The sequence below is a fragment of the Pocillopora damicornis genome, chromosome 1, assembly GCF_964200805.1.
Source record: "Pocillopora damicornis chromosome 1, jaPocDami1.2, whole genome shotgun sequence".
Taxonomy (NCBI): domain Eukaryota; kingdom Metazoa; phylum Cnidaria; class Anthozoa; order Scleractinia; family Pocilloporidae; genus Pocillopora; species Pocillopora damicornis.
The window spans coordinates 12,986,030-12,995,196 of NC_142670.1; positions in this window are offsets into that span (position 1 = coordinate 12,986,030).

Consider the following 9,167-nt stretch of genomic DNA (forward strand, 5'->3'; position numbering starts at 1 on the left):
GAAAAAAGCTTTTCAGCTGGCAATTCTTTGCGAAGACAAGCTTTATTTTAATGGTCGATTTCTTATTATCATCTGTAACTTTGCACACCGCTTGAAGTGATGTGATTATTATTCTACAGTGCATTTTAGAAACCATCATCCATCGTGGCTTTTTCATTTAATAATTTTTTGTAGCTCTCTCTGTTTCAGAGGAGTTTGAGTCCGGCTGCAATTACTGGAAAACAGACTAAGTGGAATTATCCCTACTAGTTATATCATATAGTTTCGTACCTTTGTTTTACAGTGGTCTTTCATGGGGCGGTTACGAGCACTACAGGTAGATTTCACCAGCAATCTCGCGCAACGCTTCTTCTTCCGATTTTTGTCAAACAAACCCACTTTCAGTTAATAGCCTCAGTAATAACCAGTAATCTGCCAACTGATGAATCGCCAATATCCCATTTCTCTGTTTAAATTGTCCTTCGTGCACACTTTTACGCCCCTACAATCCTACGTCCTCTGCAATCGTTAGTGTGGATGGGAAACCTTGCAGATCGAACACATCGCCAGAACAAAGAGCGTCCATGGTGACTAATAGCAATGCTTGCTGTCAAAGCTTGACCAATCACAGAAAAGTAAGCAAAACTTTTCAAAGACCAACAAAAATAGTTCTAAAGACATGTAGGGGAAAGTTGGAATTAAATTGTTTAACAGTTCAACCCTTTAAAGACAAAGCTGATTATATTACAGTAACCCAATTAAAATATTCGGCATCGTCTATGGTCAGAATACTGATCGACACTTACTCCCAGACACCAATCCACTACATGTCACGTGGAGTGACTTACGGGTAATAAGCGTGAACGAAGAGTATCGTCCATCGCCCCTCATACTTTAGACACTATTAAGGTAGGAAGCAAAATGCACTCTGTGATTGGTTAAGGTTTGACAGCAAGTTTTTCAATTGATCACCATAGAAGCTCTTTCTTTTGGCAATGTGTTCGATCTCTAAGGTGTCTTTACCACATTCATGATTATGGAGACAGTAGGGACGTAAAATTGTGGTCGAAGATAATTGAAATGGTGATGGGGATACATGAGTTGACGGATTGCTGATTTTTATCGAGGCGATCGACGGAAAACGGAAGGGGCGTTGCAGATTTAATACGCGAGATAGCTGGTGAAATCTACACGTGGTTGTTCATAAGTACTGCTCCAGAGACTAGTGAAAAACAAAGGTACGAAGTTATGCAATAATATTAAAGATAAATCTGACCCTTACAGACAATTGTCAGCTGAAAAGCTTTTTAACTTTTTCCCGCGAAAACATGATTTTCGCGCGGTTAGGAAAGAGCCAACTTGAAGAGTCAATTTGGTTATTGCGATGAACTAAAAGAATACTCTCAAAATCTCTGTGACTGTTTCTAGTATGTGTAGTCTCAAACTCATCAATTAAAGAAGTTTCGAAAACATGATAACCCATGCGACATTATGTGCTCTGATCTAATAATAATTCGTATCTAAACAATCGTAGCGATGAATTGAGTCGACGGTCACGCACTATTGTCAGATATTTTTATTAATTTTTAACTTTATTGAATGAAAGAGTATAGCTATTTTTTTTAAAGAAATGAAGGAAAGCCGTTCTTGTTGTTGCCTGCAATCAGTTGCGGGTAAAAAACGACTATATTTTGCCGTTAAATAAATATCGCCATCACAAAACAAACATCTCACCGAATCGGCGTGACATTGCAAACTCTAAAATACGTTTTCACAAAAAAAATCGCGAATGGTTTTTCCATTCTGTTAGATTATTATCCCTACTGCCCCTGAAGAATCCATTTCGGAAACGCACTAGTTTTGGAAAGAGTCTGGCAGCGTGGAGAAATTTGGCCGCGACTCAAATATTTCTCTCTCCTTCGCCAACATAAATGCAATGCATTTTTTTCTAGGATTACGTATCTTCAAAACAAAACGGGGAAAGGATATCAATTAAACATTGCCTTTTTCTTCCTTTCAAAGGATTAAGCCTGGCAATTTCCAATTCTGCATTTCCAAGACTACTAGTGCAAGGGGATGCAAGTTATCCAAGCATGAAAAAATTTTACCATATTCCACCTTTGGCACTCTTCACCGCTGCCGTTTTCATCTGTCGCTTGCTCGTAAACTTACGTCCAGCTTCACAAGAAGCTGTAATTGGGAAGAATTTGACATACTTCGACTTACTTGGCTGTTTGTTTGTATTTTTTCTCGGTTAAACTTCAATTTAATCGAACCTGTCGAAAATTAACGTATTTGTGTACATTATCATCGAGAAGAAACACTAATTACGTCTCTCACCACACCGTAAGCCCGCACTTTACTTCGTGGAAGAGTGAAAAACAAAGAAAACTTTGTTGGTAAACGCATTTTTTGAACAGAAATGAAGTTCACTGAGAACTTGAACCCGAGAAAACTTCAAATATGTGACATTTATTGCCTAAAAAGCCATGTGCGAAGAAATACTGAATTCTGAATTTTTGGTCGTAATGGCGGCCGTTCAAAAAAAGGTTGAGCTTGAACTTTCTTTGGAGAAGAGTACGTTTCCTCGCGATAAATAAGGACATTTGCTGTCAGATGCGATTATTAACCGTGCGATGTACGACTATTAAGTCTAAAAGCCAGTCAAACACGACTATTAATGAGTTTGTACGCGATTAATAGTCGTACTTACCACGATTATTATTCGTGATCGAAGACGCTTTCAGACTATTAATCGCTAGAAATGCCATTTGCGATTTATAGTCTTACTTTTAAGGACTTTTGAGCTAAATAATCGTAAAATTTGCACTCCGGAAATAACAAACACTCCGGAAATCAATAAACCATCCAATTTATAAGAGATCCTTCTTCAGTAATAAACTAAGAGTTTAATGCGGACATCTTTAGAGTCTGGTTTGTTTTGTTTTAATTAAGAGTGCCAAATAACCACCACCTGACAATTTTTTTCACGGATTAGTTTGGCTGACTTTCACAGGACGTCCCGAAATCGATATAAACGTTTCGGCACTCTTAATTAAAACAAAACAAACCAGACTCTAAAGATGTCCGCATTAAACTCTTAGTTTATAACTGAAGAAGGATCTCTTATAAATTGGATTCCTGAAGCAATTTAAACTATATGAGCAAAGTAATCATAAAGCAAATAGCACAAGCGAGACATTCACGCGGTGGTCATGTTGTTTGCGTCATGGTGGTCCACAAAACAGCTTTGGCAGCCATATTAAGGATGCAGGAATAGCTTAATTGCTGTCGTTTTATATCATTATGACAAGATATCAAAAGGGATAGACGTCTCCTCTTTTTATGCTTCAGATGGTTGTTGTACATTCGACGTGCTTAGACAAACGATCGAACTTAATCAACAGGGTCCACTTAAATTGGAACTAGATTAGACTGATTTCAAGTTTGATATTCGACCGGGGGGTTGGAAAAAAATGGTTGAATTGGTGTAATTTTTTTCCTTCATCGTCGTACGTTAAAACATCATAACTCTTCTTTAATTTTTGAAAATTGATTTTCAGAATAAGCTGAGGGGTTAATATGAAGTGCAGTCACAGAAACGTAATTGAAATAACCCTTAAAAATATAACAATTTTTTATGTATTAAAATTCAGCAATGAACTCCTTTTTTTTTTGATTTATGCTCAAATGAAAAAATTGGGCTTTTAATAAAGTCCTCTATTCAGCCATGTTCAATGGATTACCCTGAAATTCTACGGGCATTACGGGCGTTGATGTTACTTTACGCTTCGTGTTCCTCGTTCCAGGGTCATATACGATAAATTCCAGCCTAAAGGTTCGCTGAGAGCCTTCGGATGAGGCGTTATTCATATATTGCGGAACCCAAACCGTTTAAGCTTTCAAATTATTTTTTAATTTTTAACACTCGGGGTAAATGACTGCTGACTGCTCGCCAAGTTGGACGTCATGGAAAATTTAAACATGTTTCTCTTCTTTGTACCCGAGAGCAAACTTTATACTTATCTCATTGCTCTTCATATATATATAAAAAAAAAATATATATATATATATATATATATGGGTTCCGGAGGTTCGACGGTCTGCTGATCCATAGTTTAGTAACACCCAAGAATACGGAAATTTTCCCACAAAATTTTGGAGACCAATCACTCAAGATTCAAATTGTGTAGAAGTGTTATTTGAGCGGTCAGATTTGAAACTCGATTCCTTCGCTTAAAGAAACAGCCGTCGTCCGTTTTGAATTGCTGCAAACTAAAACGAAACACTATTTTTATTCTGGATAGCGCATTTTACATCCTTTTCATTGTTTTATAATTTGGTTGCAATCCGAATAACCCGTTTAAAGAATTTTCCGAAGTATATTCGCGAAGGTCTACCGTATCCTTAGAAATATTTTCCACATCTAACAATTTTTGTTCAGCTGGTTGGTAAATTGCGGAGATGCGGCATTTATCAAAATTTCTCTGTCTGCTCCCTACTAAGGTAATAAATTCGTGTTTAGATATCAAAGGGCGTGTAGCAAATAAAATGCATTAGCAACATTTAACTCGAAATCTAATAAATTTTTTCATTGTTTCAAATGTTATTCTTGAGATAACAATCAATTTATTTGCTTAATCTCTTCCACAGTCATCCTTCGTTTGTTAATGGATTTGCCAGGAACAGGTTAGGCAGTGTAATTTCAATTTTAACATTTATGCACCTTAACATGAACGGTAAAAAAAGACTATCTGACTGATTATGCCAATAATGAGCCATAGACTTGCTGTTAGAATTACATCGGATTGTGATTTAAAACGTAAGTTGGAGAGCAAAACAAAAATTCTATGAATAACGGTGCTATTATCCTGATCTCCCCAATTTCCACTTTTAAAACGTTACGAAGCCTAACTGTAATTTTTGCTTCAGTGAGGTAGAGGATTTTGATGCCCATCATTTGTTATTAAAATTAATTGTATAGAAAACACTTTTTCGTGTCCATCATCAGCATTATTCCATACTGTAAATATATGAAAATCATATATGTGCACTGCGGCTGATGAACAGTTATGAACACTACTTAAGTAGTAATGAAAATGTGGCCTGAAAAAATAAATTGAGTTCCCAGTCGGCTTGTTAGCTCAGTTGGTAGAGCGCTACACCGGTATCGCAGAGGTCATGCATTCAATTCCCGTATATAACCGTTCATAGAGGATCGGGGATCGCTTCTATATTCGTATCAGCATTATTGTTATCATCAGTATACGTTTTTTTATTTATTTATTTATTCCTTTATTTTTTCTCGTAGAGTGCCAAGAAACCTGTTTCAAAAATTCCTCTTACTTTTTTTCGAAAAGCGGAAGAGATTGGGATAACAACAATCGTGCTTGCTCCCACCAGAAAGGTTATTTAGTCTCCATAGAAACTGAGGAAGAATGGCAGTTTATCAATCGTGAGATTCAAAAGCTTGGTACTTGGAAGGCTAGTGCGTGGCACATTGGTTTAGAGAAGAAAGGCGGGGTTTGGACTTGGCTGAGTGGAGAAACACTGAATATTTCGAAATGGCGAGATTCTGAGCCAGGTGGTCACGACAAAAGGGCGGAGATATCTAAGAATGGAGGTCTCTTTAATAGTATCTCTAAGCTTAGTAGAAATGCCTATATTTGCGAGACGCCCGGAGGTAAGATCACATTCCAACCATAAAGTTAAGAATTTGTTCATGCTTAGCGTGCGTATATCTAGTTATGGACGCACGCGAGAAGTTTGGAGAGCACGAAAAATGCGTAAGAGTAGCTCGAGGCGTGGCTTTTTGATTGCTCTCCAAACTTCCCAAGTGCATCCATAATTCGATAGACGTACAGCTAAAAGCATAAGCAAATTCTTTTGTAACAGAGCGACAACAAGGATCTGCGTGAAGAAGCCTTTTATTATGATAGAGTGCAAAATTTTCACAACGCACAAAAAAGTAAATAAACGTCCCCATTGGCTGGTCAAAAACACGACACATTTTATACTTTGGTTTGTGTGAGAACTTTTGATCCAGTTAACCGATAACCGTGAATGAAAAGCTCAAAGTTTACGGGGAAAATGGAGAAAATCAAAGCCAAATGAACTCATAAATGAATTCCCGGTGGATCAGGACCTAAAAGGTCAATGCCGATTGAAACATTGGGCAGTTCTTTGCTGGTTTCTTCCGTATTTCTAGGAGAAAGAAACTGCACTGCAGCTTAACAGGACAGAAATTCTGAAGCCAGGATAAAAAAAAAGCTCACGTAATCTTATTTACGCACGAACATTCATAGCAGCTCAATAGGACTTTTATAGGGGAAGCACGCGCGCTATTTTATGATATATTATGTGCTGAAAAATTACAGTCTTGCAGTTGTCTTGAAATTTGATCTTGCTTCTTAAAAGTAAAAATATTGTTCACAGAATATGCTCAGCTCACCTAACTTGTACGTGTGAGCGGTGAACGAATTTTAAAGCGCGTATTAGTAGTTGAACATACTAATTTCCGGGACATGTGTTTCAAAAGAAAAATTGAATTACCCTAGTATTGTCCTTTTTTGCATCGACTACAGCTAGAAAACAGCGATCGAAATTGTACGTTTCACAACTTTTGTCCAGCGCGCTGCGATTAGGATAATCTAGCCGACGCAATTTTCCCTTGCCACGAGTTACAAGGTGTGTTCACTGAGATCAATGAGTGTATGTATGTTATTTTGAGCATAACAAATCGAAGTGTTTTATTTTTCTGTGTGTGTGCGTGTGTCTGTTTTTTGTAGCTAGTGAGAAATGTTATTTACTGTCAGGGAGGTCCGTGTTGGGTAAGATTGTACCCGAGGTCTTGACCACCGGTACTTTAGGCAGAGTGCACAGTTTTTCCCAATATGGACCGACCTTGGTTGGTGAATTACAGTTTTTTCGTATACTTTACGAAATGTTTTCCAAAATACCCTAATGAGTCAGGGCTGTAATTACGGCAAGGTCCTACATGAACTGAAAAATTTTTGAGCGAGTAAGTGGAACAGACTGAGGTAGTGCAAATTAAAGAATGGCTTCACCGAAATATTTTTATTTGTGTAAAGAAAAAGGTGATTTAAAACACTTCCGAAGAGAGTTTCAAACATTTTTTGTACAAATATCTGTCACAATCTGACACCTGTCAATTAGAAAGCGCGCAAGAAAAAAACTCATGCACGCTTTAAAAAAATCAACAACAACAACAGCAGCAGCCACCTCAACGGTGCTGGTTTGGTAAACAAACTTAAGTGAAAGTAATTGTAAGTAAATTCAAGTCTATCTTTTGAAGTTGTGGGATTTTGCTCGTTTGTTTGGTGCAATCACGTGTGTAACTCTTGTGTTTCATCGAGAGGGCGAGTTTTCATGCAGCTTCTTCTCGTTGAACTTCTTCGTTATCTGTTGTGAAATTAACGTAGCAATTTTCAATTTGAACGGAACTGCAAAGACCTATCGAAAGCGTATGTGAAATATAGAAGACTTCGCTCACTGGTTTGCAAGGGACAAAACTTTTTGAGAATTCACATATAAAACGAACAAAATTTTCATCAATGAACTCAATTGTAAACAAATACCTCACAGTTTAACTTTCTGAGTTACTGCTAATAAAGATTTAGGTCAATCACAAACGGTTTTAGACCGCGCGTCAACACATTTAATGACATATTTCCTACCACAATTTATTTCAAAACCACTTATTTTCCTGGCAACCAAAGTGATTTGAGAGAGAGAAAAAGAGAGGATTAATAAGTTATTAATCGGCTTGGTTTTAAAATGGTTATGTCGTTTTAACAACTGAGTTACAATCGCAAATTGGCCACCGTAAAGAGTTTAAAGGCTTCAAACTCCTAACGGTAGCCAATTTGTGTTTTCATCTCAGTTGTTAACACTAGATTACCTGTTATATTCTCCCACCGACGCAGCACCACAGTTTCTTTAGAAACTTACCGCCTTTATCTCTTTGAAATGATTTGCTTAAAAATACTGCTTAGCCGGCAAAACGAAATATAGTTATGAAAAATGGCAACAAAGCTACGGATGTAGCTTGCGACTCCAGCAAGCGATACCGTGCCTGTGGGCAGAAATAGGTAATTCCGTACCGCATTATTGATCAATAAGATTTCAGGATTCGTAACTGCGCCCTCTGAGAAAAACAAATAAATACAGTTCTTTCGAGAAAGGTTGTCGGAAAAAGCGTGTCCGGAAGTGCAAGCGATAACCCCGAAAGGTACTGCGGGTAGCTTTTAGGTCATGGTTAGACTTGACCTTAGAGTTCAGGGAAAGCTAAGAAAGTGTCACTTTAGGTTTCGCATGTTTGATGAACTTATTTTATTTACAAGACTGATTTTAAATTCTAAACTGCACGAAAAACGAAAAACAGATCGAGCTAACCCTAATTAATTTATCCTTCCTTTTTTTATATGCATATTACATTGATAACCGTTACCCACATAATGATTTCCAGATTGCCGCGTGCACTTTAAATTGCTGCTCTTTTGCACCTTTCCTGTAACAACTGTATACCGTTAACTGCGTATCTCCAGTTGCACATTTAGAAGAACTTATATTCATATTTGATTTTACGTTTTTAAGTCTGTTCAGGTTGGAGGGGGGGGGGGATTTGAGGCGTCAGCTCAACGAGGAACTAATAATTAATATTTAAAAACTCAACTACCAAAATTACATGAATTCATACATAATCTTTGCTAATGTGAAGTTAACTAAGTCAGAAAAGCAGGTCAGAGATGGCGGACGCCGTAGTGAAGAAACATGTATTGTATCAATTGACACTGATCAACCATCATATTAAAAAAGTAGGAATCAAATAGAGAATAAGTTACGTTTCCATCTCATTTATGTTTCTCCTTTATTGAGATTGTGATTATAATCATTTTATGTTATCATTATTACTATAATTATGACTTTATTTATCATCATTATGATAATTAGTATTTTTGTTCTTATCTTTACCATTCTGTAGAATGCCCAAATATAACTTTTTATAACTCTTGGTACCTAATTTCTGTGGATGGATGGTTCTGGCAGTGGAGCAGAGACGACTGCCAAAGGCAAGGAGGGGACCTAGTTTCCTTTGAAACCGAAGAGGAATGGAATTTCATTAATGACGAGATTCAAAGGCGAAACACTACGAACTATAGAAATAA